The sequence below is a fragment of the Schistocerca nitens genome, chromosome 3, assembly GCF_023898315.1.
Source record: "Schistocerca nitens isolate TAMUIC-IGC-003100 chromosome 3, iqSchNite1.1, whole genome shotgun sequence".
NCBI classification, from domain to species: domain Eukaryota; kingdom Metazoa; phylum Arthropoda; class Insecta; order Orthoptera; family Acrididae; genus Schistocerca; species Schistocerca nitens.
Genome location: NC_064616.1, coordinates 632,257,888 through 632,273,367, shown reverse-complemented (window position 1 = coordinate 632,273,367; position 15,480 = coordinate 632,257,888). Strand labels below are relative to the sequence as shown.

Below are 15,480 nucleotides of genomic sequence, written 5' to 3'. Positions count from 1 at the left end.
ATGATTGAAACCATCCAACTAACCATGCTATAATAATTGCAGATTTTGATTTACAAGCTATGAAAAGCTGCATGTTGCCTTCAGAATAAATTAACATTGATCATCATATGAAAACTGCTTACAATGTGTATAAAATAACACTAGTTGACAGCCATTTTGCATACATCAACTAGTATGTATTTTGGTGTGTGGAATCCGAATATACCTTTCAAAATGTTCTGGCACATACAATTTTTGAGGTTTTAAAGGTTGTGGTTTTTTTTTTGGCTGTTCTTCTGTTTTGATATTTAATTGTTTGTTTTTGTTTTGCAGAGGAGAGCTAGAAGATCTACAAATTGTCAATAAATGATTGATGTGGCAATCTAGTGGTGAGAAAGAGATACTCAGTGAGTGTTTCTTGTGAAAGATAGTATACGTTTTAAACACAAAAAGTTTGCACTAAGAAAAATGGCAAATAGTAAATCTCGTTGCTATCTAAACCACTCCGACAACTTTTGTTATGTGTGTGGGAAATTCACTCCAAAAGCCTAAAGAACATGAATCACTGATTTGGTTAAGACGACATATAAATTGTATTTTGATTGTCCTGTTGGTGATCAAGATAAAAATTTTGCACCTCATATTGCCTGCATTGCTTGCACTACAACCTTAACCAAGTTGTTGAAAGGAAAACGCCAAGCCATGCCATTCGCTGTTCCGATAGTGTGGTGTGACCCTAATGACCATTATTCACACTGTTACTTCTGTCTTACAAATATTTTGGGACATTCAAGCAAAACTAGACATGTACCCAAATGTGCATTTGCCTGTGCCCCATTATGAGGGGTTGCTTGTTCCTGTCTGCAACTTGAAAGCCACGGAACCATGCACCATGTCAAGTGAATCAGAAAGTATTGAACATATAGAAGAGTACTGCTCTCAATATCATGATACTTCGGCTCAGCTCTTTAGTCAAAAGGAATTCAATGATTTGGTTCATGATCTAAAACTTCTGAAACAGCATGCTGAATTCTTGGGGCCGAAACAGCAACAATGGAACTTTCTAGCTCCAGGGACAAATATTTCCTGTTTCAGATCAAGAGGTGCTTCCTTTGCTCACTATTTTGATATGCAGAATTCAATGTGTGCATGTAGAGATGTCAATGGTCTGATGATGCAGCTATGTGTACAACATAATCCACAGGAGTGGCGACTATTTATTGACTCCAATAAAACCAGCTTGAAAGCAGTACTACTGCATAATGGCAATGCCTTTCCATCGGTACCTTTGGTTTACGCAGTAGACATGAAAGGAACTTATGAAACCATGGCTTTACTGCTAGAGGCAATCAAATATAAGGATCATGAATGGCAGCTTTGCTGTGATTTAAAAGTTGTTGCACTCCTAACAGCTTTACTAGCTGGATTCATGAAATGCTGCTGCTTTTTGTGCCTCTGCGACAGCCGTGACACCAAGAACCATATACTGTTGTGGCGTAGTAAGACAACCACGCCACTTGGAAGTAGCCGAAAGGCACGCGTTACTGACGCAGGCTAGAGATAGGTCTGAAACAGGATACGTAATGAATGCTATAAAGAAAAGTACGTAGCTGCTATAATACTTAACTTTAATCCATCATTTGTATACAGCATTCTTGATGATACAAGTGAGACTCTATCTTGAAATGGTTAATGGCGCCTTGCTAGGTCGTAGACATTGACTTAGCTGAAGGCTATTCTAACTGTCTCTCGGCAAATGAGAGAAAGGCTTCGTCAGTGTAGTCGCTAGCAAAGTCGTCGTACAACTGGGGCGAGTGCTAGTCAGTCTCTCGAGACCTGCCGTGTGGTGGCGCTCGGTCTGCGATCACTGACAGTGGCGACACGCGGGTCCGACATGTACTAATGAACCGCGGCCGATTTAAAGCTACCACCTAGCAAGTGTGGTGTCTGGTGGTGACACCACATATACAGTCAAGGAATGGCCAACAAGGAATTCGTATGTCCCTGGAAACGTACACGTGAAGAATACCTCATTGGTTGAGACCAAAAAAATAATTTTGCCTCCCCTTCATATCAAGTTGGGCTTTATCAACAACTCTGTAAAAGCTCTGGATAAAGAAGGTGAGGCCTTCAATCACTTAAAAGCAAAGTTTCCCAAATTAAGTGAGGCAAATCTGAAAGAGGGTATATTTGTTGGACCACAAACAAGAAAATTGCTGACTGATCCAACCTTTGATACCAAATTCACAGATATCCAATTAGCTGCTTGGTCATCTTTTAAAGCAATTGTGAAGGACTTTTTGGGTCACAGAAAAGACAAAAACTATGTTACCATTGTGAATGATATGTTGGACAACTATAAGAACATAGGGTGTAGAATATCGCTTAAAATTCACTTTCTGCAGTATCACTTTGATTTCTTCCTGGAAAATTTGGGAGCCGTAAGTGATGAGCATGGTGAATGCTTTCACCACGACGTTCTTACAATGGAACACTGTTACCAAGGCCATTGGAACCCTTCGATGAAGGGTGACTACTGCTGGGGTCTAGTTAAGGAGAGTGATGAAACGGCAAACAAAAGAAGAGCTCTGTCGTCGCATTTTTCATAACCCAAAGACAATTAAAGGTGAAAATATCTTCTGAACTAATTTGGACATTTTATTGGCATCATGCCCATATATACATACAAAACAGTATTAATTTCAAACGTTTCAAATGTGTATTTTTGTTTGACTTAATTGTGTCAATTTTCGCTATTACCATTTTTTATTCTGCTGTGTATCTAGAAAATGTGACATCATAGAGAAAAACTGATTTTACCAGTGTATTCAGCACCCCAAAATTACATAAATCCACCCATTTACAAACCAGACGCAGGAAAAAAGTTTAAATTTGTTAACTAGTGTAATGGCTAAGTAACATTTGTAGACTACTGTGTAAAATCTGTGTTTCACACATCAAAGCTCATTAACAGTTTAATATCTATAAACAAACTGAATTACACAAAATTTCATGCAAATAAATTAATGGTTAACACAAGATTTAATGGAAGACAACTGAAGGTACAACCGAGGCAAAGCCACCGTCGTCACACATTTTTCAGTCGTGTTCTGCAAGCATCTTATGATGATAAAGCCTGAGTGTAATGGAGCCATAGGCAATAAAAATTACTTAATCTGCCCACCCTGCCAGCTGCATAAATCCAAAGTATATCACTTAGGGCCATTAATACACAAGAATAAAGTAATGAAATGTCAGAATTATTTTCCTTCTTTCTTATAATCCTATCTCTTTTGATCCTTCCCTTCCATCATGAAGACTATCATCAGATTTTTGTGAATAATCCTGTTGAATGTATTAGTACCTGCATCATGTTGCTTAAGATACACATTAGTGATAGCTACACATTCACATTACAACTTTCAGTTGTTAGACCGATTTTAAAACCTCTGCGTAATGTCTGTGACTATGAACTGCACAGATGATATCGAGGAAGCATTAGAATATTTAGTACAGTAAAATCAATTAGAGAGAGACATTTTACTTAATATGAAGGACATATTTAGTTCTTAGTGCCAATTTTTCTCTTTATTTACTGGGCCTAATTTTTTTATCTTCTTCGCTTTAACTGATTACTAAATTAAATCAAACAATGGAAAATCCAGGATGGAATGTAACAATATTAGAGAAGGAAAGTCGCTACTCAACACACACACACACACACACACACACACACACACACACACACACACACACACACATCTGCAGTCTCAGGCAACTGAAACCACACTGCGAGCAGCAGCACCAGTGCATGATTGGAGTGCCAATCAGGTGGGGGTAAGGACGAAGGTGGGGCGGGGAGGGGGAGGGATAATATGGTGGGGGTGGCAGACAGTGAAGTGCTGCAGTTTAGGAGGAGGGCAGGAGAGAAGGGATGGGTTGGGGGGGGGGGGGGAGTAGCAGAAAGGAGAGAAATAAAAAGAAATTAAAAGACTGGGTGTGGCAGTGAAATGACGGCTGTGTAGTGCTGGAATGGGAACAGGGAGGGGGTTGGATGGGTGACGACAGTGACTAACGAAGGTTGAGGCCATACCTGCAGACAAAGACTCCACCACCATTGTTTTGAACCACAAGGATTACCTGGCAGAAGGACCCCATCAGCTGTCAGATATTTCCACCTACAAACCCTGCCACAGTGACCCCACTCCAGTAATCCAGCAGGATCTCCAGTCACTACTCAAATCCTTAGATCCATCCCAGAACCTCTCCTCAGAGTCCATCTCTCTACTTACTGCTACCATTCCCCTCACTCCTAACTTCTACATGCTTCTTAAAGCCCATAAACCCAACCACCCAGGACACCCGACTGTGGCCGGTTACTGTGCCCCCACTGAGAGAATCTCTGCTCTCGTAGACCAACACCATCAACATATTACCTGGAATCACCCTCCTCTATAAAAAATACCAACCATTTCAGAAATTAAGAAATTCAGCCTTCAGTTGAAAGGTAAAATTTTATTAGTTTACCTAGCTTCCGATGTCAATAATGGAATCTTCTTCAGAACCTATAAATTAACCTATACAGACATACTCTGTGAATGTACATTGTGTTTCTATGTATTTTGTATTATACTGATAATGATACCTAGTTGCTAAGGTGTTTCTTAATTTGCCTGTTTTATGTTCAAGATATTTTATGGTTTGCATGCTTGTGTTTCCCATACTAATTTATTAGTTACTGTAGAGGGGCTTCGCCCTCTTATTATAATATTTGAATGTAAATTTTCATGCCCTGACTTTGTAGCTAGTTCTCAGGTAAATTGTTTAATGTACTGTACCAGTAGGTTTGTCCATTTGTAGGACTGCTTCCCGTCACAATTTGTTTACAATTTACATTTGCTGTAAGTAATTTTGAGACAGCTTGTCTCTAGCGCTCACGCTCACACATGTGCTTGGCCGCTGGCCGAGCCTTGCTGCGGAACTGCTCGCGACGTCTGGTTTCCTTGTGGCTCACATGTGACTCTTACTCCTGGCCTGCGAGCTCCCATTATCTTTGTCTTAATGTTTTTAGTTTTGACAGACATAATCTTATGACTATGCGTCTTTATTCTGTTTTAATTTTATTCTATGACATGGCCAACCTTTTTCCCTCAAAATAATTTAATTTTTGTAAGTACCACAATTTTCTTTATTATGAAATCATTAGATTGATGATGTATTTCGATGTGTAACATATGTCCGTATGGGTTAATTTATAGGTTCTGAAGAAGATACCATTATTGGCAATGAAACCTAGGTAAACTAATAAAACTTTACCTTGCAACTGAAGGCTGAATTTCTTAATTTCTGAACAATTGACAGTTGCTGAAACGCTGCACTATGTTAAAGGCCAAACACTTCCTCCACCGACTCTCCACAGATCCTGTCCCTTTACCACACTGTGCCTACTCATCACTATTGATGCCACCTCCCTGTACACTAACATTCCTAATGCCCATGGCCTTACTGCTATTGAACACTACCTTTCCAAACACCCTATGGATTCCAAACCAACAACCTCCTTCCTAGTCGCTATGACCAACTATAGCCTCACCCAAAATTAATTCTCCTTTAAAAGCATTACCTACAAACAAATCCAGGGTCCGGCAATGGGCACCCGCATGGCACCATCCTATGCCAGCCTATTCATGGGCCATCTACAGGAATCCTTCCTAAAAACCCAGAATCCTAAACCCCTCACCTGGTTCAGATTCATTGATGACGTCTTTGCTATCTGGATCGAAGGTGAGGACATCCTATCCACATTCCTCCAGAACCTCAACAACTTCTCCCCCATTTGCTTCACCTGGTCCTACTCAACCCAACAAGCCACCTTGCTAGATGTTGACCTCACCTCAGATAGGACTACATCAGTACCTCCGTCCATATCAAACCTACTAACTACCAGCAATACCTCCACTTCCGACAGCTGCCACCCATTCCATACCAAGAAGTCACTTCCATATAGCCTAGCCACCCGTGGCCGTCGCATCCACAGTGATGAACAGCCACTCTCAGAATATACCGAGCGTCTCACTGAAGCCATCACTGACCGTAATTACCCTGCCAACCTTGTACAAAAACAAATCTGCCGTGCCTATCTTTCTGGTCTCCCACCACCTCCCAAAGTCCCACAGTCCGGCAACAGAGGAGCATTTCCCTTGTAGCTCAGTATCATCCAGAACTGGAGCAACTGAAATGAGAAATGTCCTGCCACCCCTTCTACAGTGCTTTTCCGCCTTCCACCGAACATACACAATATACTCGTTCATCCTTACACAACCCCTGCTCCCAATCCCTTACATCATGGTTCATACACCTAGATGCAAGACCTGTCCCATACATCCTCCTGTCACCACCTACTCCAGTCCAGTCACTAATACCACCTAACTCATCAAAGGCATGGCTACCGGTGAAACCAGTCATGTGATTTACAAGCTAAGCTGCAACCACTGTGCTGCATTCTATGTAGGCGTGACAACCAACAAGCTGTCTGTCTGCATGAATGGCCACCGACAAACTGTGGCCAAGAAACAAGTGGACCACCCTATTCCTGAACACACTGCCAAACATGATATCCTTCACTTCAATGGCTGTTTCACAGCCTGTGCCATATGGATCCTTCTCACCAACACCAGCTTTTCTGAATTGTGCAGGTGGGAACTTTCCCTGCAATACATCCTACGTTCACATAACCATCCTGGCCTCAACCTTCGTTAGTCACTGGCCTCACCCATCCAACACCCTCCCTGTTTCCATTCCAGCACTACACAGCCGTCACTTCACCACCACACCCAGTCTTTTAATTTCTTTTTATTTCTCTCTTTACCGCTAATTCTCTCCTCTCCACCTTCTCTCCTGTCCTTCATCGAAACTGCAGCACTTCACTGTCTAAAACCCCCACCATACTACCCCCACCCCAGCCTCCTCCTTACCCCCACCCAGTTGGCACTCCCATCATGCACTGGTGCTGCTGCTTGCAGGGTGGTTTCAGTTGCCTGAGACTGTAGACGTGTGTGTGTGTGTGTGTGTGTGTGTGTGTGTATTGTTGACAAAGGCCTTAATGGCAGAAAGCTATAATGGTGTGAATATGTTTGTTGTGCCTATCATGACTCAGCATCTCTGCTATATGATATACTAATTTATTTATGTACTGCCCTGTGTAATGAGTGAATGTGTGCCTACATACACCTCTCCTGTTTTCCATTTTAATTATGACAAAGATATTACATACTACCACGTAACACGTCATCCTGTCAACTTAATCATCGATTACTGACCTCTGAATATAGTCACTAGACTGGACATTTAGCACATACCGAACATAGTGGAGACCCTAGATTACCTGTGCAAATGTCAAATTTTTTCAGTTTGTGTTCTAACAAGTGGATACCATCAACTGACAGTTCATTCAGATGATGAAGCGGTTAACTTCACTAAGCCTACCAGAATCACCGGCTTAGTTATCCCGTGATTATTCTCCAGTTGGGCGTTATTACATGCTTTTACAACGCGTTTTCCACACTACTTCCACAATAGAACTACGCAGCTGCTAACCAGGGACTGTACAACTGGCCCTTACTTGTGTAGTGATCTGGCCAACTACGCAATCTTTCTTAGCTATTATTCCTGTTAGTCATTTATTTCCACTTTGGTAATCTGAATCTATGGGTTTCGCTAATAATTATGACAACGCTGATCATTTGCGAACCCAGTCAACACCATAATCAGATAGCGATTGGTATTCATCCGTTCGGCTTTGTTCCGCTCAGCTTGTACAGCCCCATCGCCTTTTGTCTGCAGGAAAGTTTATTTCTAGATGCGACGAGGATTCCCCTGACAGAGACATCATGTACACTATGCACGCATTCAAAAATCAACTTATGATTCATTCAGAAATCAACTCAGAATGTGTTCAAAAAGCAACACGGATGCGTTTCAAAATCATATGAATAATCAATAGACCAACATGCACTCGATGCCAGGTGCTTTGTGAAACAAGGTTTTTTCCTCAAAAATATGAATTTGCCCCCCCCCCCCCCCCCCCGAAATTGCCATCTGGGACAGATACCTTGGTTGCCCTCCCCTCCCTCCTACTCCGCCATCTGGGCTTGTTGCGCATGGGTGAATCTGGCAGCTTGGGTGCGCCAATAAAATTTTTACCAGTAGCGTCTAGCTGCTTGCTGCGACTGCTTACACAACCAACAGCCACATTTCTGTAGCCAGAAGTGGGAGAAGATACTAATCATATGTGACTTGCCAAATCTAATGTAAACAGTTGTGATGTCATGCTCATCAGAGGCAATTTGTTGTTATGAAGCACTGTATAGTCTTCCTAAAGCCTTTGACACATTTTTCTGGTGGTGGATGCTTATATGAGCACTGCGTTTTGTTGTTGTATATGGGACGTTTCCTTTCCAACTTCAGTTTTATTTTTATTTTTTTCTCTCGTTCATGTTTTATTGCAGCAGGATACAGTAATATCCTTTGTTGGAATACTGGTCCTTACCAGTCAAAATTACAAAAATTTAACTGAAAACCAAAACAATGAAAAATTCCTGGAGTTCTAAAAAATTCCCGGGTTTTTCCCAGTTCTCTCCAAGATGAAAACATTCCTGGATTTTTCCTGGATCTCCCGGTTGTCCCAGGTCGTATACACCCTGTAAATGCAATGACAATGAGCATTTGAGCACTGCCCATTTCCATCCCACATCCAATTTGGAAGCTGAGCGGATGGTCAATACCTGCAAAAAGCAGATGACCAAGATAATGATGACAACTGACAATCGGGAAACACTCACCAGCTTCCTCGCTATGTACCAGTCAACACCCATAAATGGGCATATGCTGGCTGAAATCTCGGATGATGATGATGATGATGATGATGATGATGATGATCTGAGGTGAGGGGTGCACAACATCATGGTCACCAGAGCCCTGACGAAAAGCCAGCAGGCCAATCTCAAGGGTGGAGATAAAGGCTGTCCCCACATGCAGAACAGTTTATAATGTATTAAAGTCTGCTTCCCTTCTTCACCAATTTAGGGATGAGACCTGACAGTTCACAAAATTTCACCACTCTTGCAACACTGGAATCAGTATCTGCAATGATGGTGGGCAGATCGCCATCAAGACTATATTAGTATATAGGACACACATTGCCAAAATATGCTGAACTGAAAGTGGCACACCATGAACTTCACAGAGTGGTGAATCCTCCTGTCGGAGGAGGAAGTCATGTGTTAAAGGGCTATGTCCAATGCGCAGTCTGGTAACCAGAACCTACTTTCAGCGTTGAGGCTGACATGAAGTCCACCATGCCTGTGTGGTCGATTTGAGTGACTGCAGTTTGTTTTCTGTCACCTGCAACCGTTCAGTCTCCCACTGATGCACGATGCATCTGTCAGAAAATGAGATGATGGCGTGCAACGGGATGGGACATTCATGGACAGCACCAACCCAACATGCTTTCTTGGCAGGTTTGTTGGCCATGTCATTTCCCTGTATCCCAGTGTGGCCAGGTACCCAGCAAAAGATCACCTCCTTGTCACAGTGTTGGAGCTGCTGTAAGGAGTCATGGATGAGATGAATCAGCTGGTCTACTGGATACATTTAGTGAAGTGCTTGTAGTGCACTAAGCAAGTCGGAACAGACAAGAAACCTTTTATGCTGATGTCAGTGAATCCTCTCCAGTGCAATCAGAATGCCATATAATTACGCATCATAATTTGTAAATTGTTCCGAAAGACGCACTTTAAAAACCCTATCAGAGAAAACAGCAAAACAACCAAGGACAGTCTTTTGCTGGTATTCATCTGTATAAACAACAATAAAACTGTGGTACGTACTTAAAATGGACAAAAACAGAGTTGTAAAAACATAATCTGGAGTACAAGTTTTCTTGTACTGTGTCAAGCTAAAAATCACTCTGGGCCTCTGAAGACACCAAAGCGGCAATGTGTTCCATACCCGGCAGTGTATTTTGATGTCTGATAGATCCTGATCCTTGTGACAATCTATAGCATGTATCCCAAATGGCTTAGTTGTACGAGGCCAAATCCTGAACAGCCATTTAAAGATGGGTTGGACCACTGCACTATATGCCAATGACTGTCGTGACATTGAGATTTTCAGTGCCTGTCTAGCCAAAAGGATACATCACCAAATCCAGAGTGGTGGTTCACCAGAATCTGCACACAGACTCGGAACTGGGCTGGTCTGAAAGGCTCAAGTCAGTATCCGAATGCTCACATGGTGGACAGCATCTAACATATTGAGGCAGGAAGCACGGGGTGATCCACAGAGCATGCTGCTAAATGTGATCTAACAAATGCCCTATAAAACTGCAGGAGGCGGGGCCTGTCAGCTCCCAATGTTTTCTGCTAAGGCATTTCAAAAAATTCAATGACTGGAAGCCATTTGTTCGTAGGTCTTTCATGTGTGGGAGCCAAGTTAATTTTGAGTCAAATTATAAACCCAAAAAATGCACAGTTTCTTGAAAACATAAAATATTGTCCCCCATTGCGAGCACTGGTTGGTTAAAACTTTGATGAGCATGGTTAAAATTGGCACATGTAGTCTTCTCTGGTGAGAATTGAAAACCAGTTGTCCTGGCCAAGGTTTCCAGCCTCGTAATGGTCAGCTGCAGCTGTCTCTTTGTCGTCTTAAGATCAGAATAAGAGTAGAAGATTGTAAAGTCATCCACAAACAGAGCATTTGACAGGGCTCCTGTCTGTGAAGGAAATGCCACTGATAGCGATGGCAAACAACGTGACACTGAAGAAACTGCCTGGGGGGAACCCATTCTCTTGAACAAAGCAGTCAGACAAGGGGTATCGTCAACGCAATGTTGGAAATGCTGGTCCTCAAGAAAGGATTGGATAACAAGTGGCAGGTGTCCATGTAGTTCCCATTCATGAAGTTGGCAAAGGATGTTGCACCTCAAAGTAGTGCCATATGCTTTTTCAAGGTTAAAAAAAAAAAAAAACACCCAGCTCAGCTGACCTCACGATTTAAGATGCCAGATGAGGCAGCAGTTAACCATGCATTCAAGAGTCTTACCCATACAACTGGTAAGGGCTACACTCCCGTAACTGTTAGGGGCACTACAATACTTGCGTGGTTTCCAGAATGGAGTTAATATTGCCCCCTTCTAAGTCGTCCATCAAACTAGATCTGATTGAAACAAGAAAGCTGTCCTTTCGCTTCAGGGCACAGATGACGAAGCATGACATAACAGATCTCATCAGGTCCTGGAGCAGTGTCTCTGGCTGCAGACAAAGCTGATTCCAGTTCCCACATGGAGAACAGAGGGTTGTAGACTTCCTCATTATGGAATAAGAAATTGAGCTTTCTCATCTCCACAGTCCTATTGAACACTGAAAAGCAGGAGATAATCTGGATGACGTAATGACAGTAAAAATGTGTTTAGCTAAAACCTTAACCATGTGTTCTGATGTGTCCATTAAGACCCCATTACTTGACAAGACCATAAGGGGACGTGTACTGCCTTTGCCTGATATCCACCTTACTGAGTCCCAGATTTGGGCAGTGTAAGTGGACCGATTAATGGAAGTCATGAATTCCTTCCAGGAAGCCCTCTTCCATTCTTTTATCACTTGCCTCACATGTGCTCTCACAGATCTGAAGACATGAAGGTTTTCTGTAGTTGGATGGTGTCTGAAGTTCCGCAGAGTTGTTTGTCCCACCCTGATTGCCAATCCACAGTCATCATTCCACCAAGGTACAGGTGTCGTCTGAGGTGGTTACTAGACTGGGGGACGGACTCTGTGGCAGCCCATTAGATCTCACAAGTGATACGGACGACTGTCTCCTAGGCACAATAGTTTTGTACAAAAATAGCCTGTCAACTGTACTGCAACCAATTTGCCCTTTGCATCATCCATCTTTGTGGTCTCCTGTCAGCCACCGATCTAGTCAGCAGATGGATCCACACTGGGAAGTGGTCACTAGAATGTAAATCTGTGGCCACTTCCCATTGAACTGAGTCTGCAATAGCTGGAAAACAAAAAATACAATGGCTGAAAAAGACCCTGTAGCTGTGGGAAAGTGTGTCATTTGACCTGCGTTCAGAAGGCAGATATTCTCACAATGGATGAGTCATTCAATCCTCCGACCCCTGGAGCAAGTGTTAGCTGAGCCTGACAGCACATTGTATGTACTGAAGTCCCCTACAGGGAGGAATGGGTGTGGGAGTGCCCAGAGTAGTTCTGTCAGTGCGTCTGCATTCAAAACATCATTAAGTGGAACATACAAAGAAAACACTGTGATATTAAAGGGTGCTAGAACTCGTATGGCAATTGCTTGTATGGTTGTGGTAAGAGGGACAGGAGAGGAGTGGCATCTGTCATCAATGAAAACTGCCACTCTACCTTTAGCCCTGTCTTCAGTAATATCGTCGTTCCTGTAGGGGGAGGGGGGGTAACCCTGAAATGTAGGCATGTTGTTGACTAAGATGCATTTCTTGCAAGCAGATGCAGAACAGTTTCTATTGAACCAGGAGCTGTAATTCTTACAAATGTGGGCGGTATCCATTTAAATTCCATTGCAACACAGAAAACCCTGTGGAAGCCATTGTTTATCGAAGGTTGTTCTTTTCTTCCTCCCTTGGAGATGGTGATTTACTGGGGAGGTCAGGGGGAATGTTAGCCAGTTCCCGACTCTTCGGTTCCTCTGATTGGAATTCCATATCCTCAAGAGCATAATCTCCATCAGAGAGGGAGAGCGCTCATTGATCCGAAGGTTTAACCGCCACGTTCTTTGATTTGGGACTATTTTTTGAAGGACGTTTTTCTTTACTTATGGGAAGAGGTGGTTGCTTGGGTTGAGGTGACGGCTTAGTAGACTTCTGATGGTGGGCAGTGGTATGTGGCTTGGGTGGTAAGCCCACTGCTGATGGCTTCTGAATGACTTCTGTTTCAAGTGTAGCACTTCCCCCACAGGTACACCAACAAGTGCATGTGCTCATACTTGAATCTGTGGTCTGAGTTTGTGTGGAGGCATCACACTTGGTGACTGGCATCTTAAGGGCTGACATAAAAGAAGCAGCAAAAACTGGAGGCCGCATAGCTTTGAAAGCTTTTATAGCTTCAGTGTAGGGTACACGTCTCCTGACTTTTAACTCCTGAATTTTCCTTTCCTCAATGTAAACCTTACAATTTCTGCTCCTCCCGGGGTGATCCCCTGAGCGCTTACACATTTAGGAGGAAGTGTACAAGAATTGCCTGATTCGTTAGCTGAGGTACGGAGATTGGTGGTGATATGAAATTTCAGGCAGGACCCGGGGTGGATCCGTGGCATTATCACTGGCTATAAGGGGAGGCAAATGTTTGAGGTTGCGGATGACCAGGAGCATCTATACGTACTGACCTCTCTCCCTCTCAGCTACTGACTAGCCAAGATCTACACAACCACATCCAGAACAAGGCTGCCAGTCTGCCTGTCAACAGGGAGTCAACAATGACCAGTTATGGGAGATGGAACCACTTCTAACCCGTAAGCCATTTCCAACTCCCAAAGCTACCTGGTGAGCAACCCCACTCATCACCCAATTGGCAGAATTGAAGTGTTTCTCAACCAGTGTGCCCGTCAAGGCCGAACTGTTACCCCCACCTCCAACACGGCCGGCACCCACTCCCCTGCGGGCAAGACTAAGCTGTGCCCCAGAATTAACTGATCAGCCAGAAATCCCGTTGACTACACTGGCATCTGACCTAACCAATCACATTAATGTACTATTGCTTGAACCTTCGGTATATATAGAACATTAACTAACAATAGAAAATGTATGACGATTGTAACTATAGATAAGTAATACACAAATAATTGCTATGTTTAATCTCATAACAGCTTACATTACTGAAATACACAGCTAAAACTTTTTGGGGAGGCAAGGCTTGATGAATTTGTAGCTCCCTCAGAAAAAGGCATGTCATTACCAGCAATTATTCAATAATGTCACACTACTGTCAAATGCCATCTAAGCTGTAAATTTCCCATAATAGAGCATGTTCCATAACGCAGTACTTGAAATTACACTATAGAAGTAAAACTAATATAAGAAATGTATGTTAATTTATTATATATATAACAAAACCTGTAAATAATTTAATTCAGTACAATTTGTACTTAGATCTAAGCAAATTACTACTCCATCTGGGACTGTCTCAATGTTGTTCCAATGCCCTCCCATCTGGAACAGTCAGGTAGGGGTTTGTTGGTTGTTTGGTTGATTTGGGGGAGGGGACCAAACAGCGAGGTCAGCAGATTAGGGAAGGAAGTCGGCCGTGCCCTTCCAAAGGAACCATTACAGCACTCACCTGAAGCAATTTAGGGAAATCATGGAAAATCTAAATCAGGATAGTTGGATGTGGGTTTGAACTGTCGTCCTTCCAAATACAACTCCAGTGTGCTAACCACTAAGCCGTCTTGCTCGGTGCCAGGTAGTGAGACACCTCCTTCTATTAAAAACCTCTCCTATTATCTATTAGCTTCTTCTTAAATAAATAAATTGTTTCTGTTTTCTTTTCCTCAAATTATGTTCATTTGATACCAGTATATTGTTACTCTTGTTTTATGCTAAAAGCAAATTATTTAGAAATGTGGAACAATGTACTGTAACATGTAAAACTGTAAACTGTATGACCTGTTTTTAACAGGCAGCACATTTTGAAAAATGCAATAAATGAAATGAAATGAAAATCTCTTTGTGTCCTTCCTCTCCTCAAGTCAGCAAAGGCTGGGACATTTCTGGTTCTACATGCCAATTAAAGGAGGGAGAGGTTTAGTACCCGACAGTGGTACGGATTGCAAACCCAGCCAAGTATCAATATGGAATATTGATCAGAGTTAGTCAGGCTGCATACTCTGGCCTCAGCTTGCTCATACTGAGACACTGCTGCAGCTGCAAGCATATCATGTGGTGGCATCCACTGATGTGAGGGTGCCTGCCAATCTTGTGGACACACACTTGCCAGTCAGTCTAGTTCATTGAAGCCTTAGATATGCACCATTTATTAGTGGAGTGTTTGACCTTGCCTTTATTGTGTTTTTGATTCAGATTGCTTCCTGGTCTGTTTGTGTACACTTATGACGACATTGCTATACTCTGTACTTTGCTTTTGGCTAGCCATTCACTTTGTGAATTTGGCCATCATTGACCTCAGGAACCACCAGTTTGTTCCATCTCTCTCTGTGTTATTATCAGTGTGAGTGATCATAAATTGTCTTCTACATACGCAGAGCAGGAGAGAATATGCAGCATTGAAATGGTCATTATTTTTAAAAGACCCAAGTTCCAGTTAACAAGGTGGGCATTAAGACCATGCCTATAGACTACTGTCACAGTTGTGTGACTAAATTTATTATTTCCTCTCAGAAGGGTGTCACAGTGTGTAGTAACTGATGGAAAGCCATTGAGTAAAACACAAATGGTATCTGGCA

At 42.6% G+C, this 15,480-nt stretch overlaps 1 protein-coding gene across 2 annotated transcripts in view; it reads right to left on the bottom strand.

Moving 5' to 3' along the window:
- The window catches only part of LOC126248575 (cullin-2), a 190,678-nt gene that overhangs the window by 92,134 nt on the left and 83,064 nt on the right, over window positions 1–15,480 (bottom strand). The gene's annotated exons all lie outside the window — the stretch shown is intronic.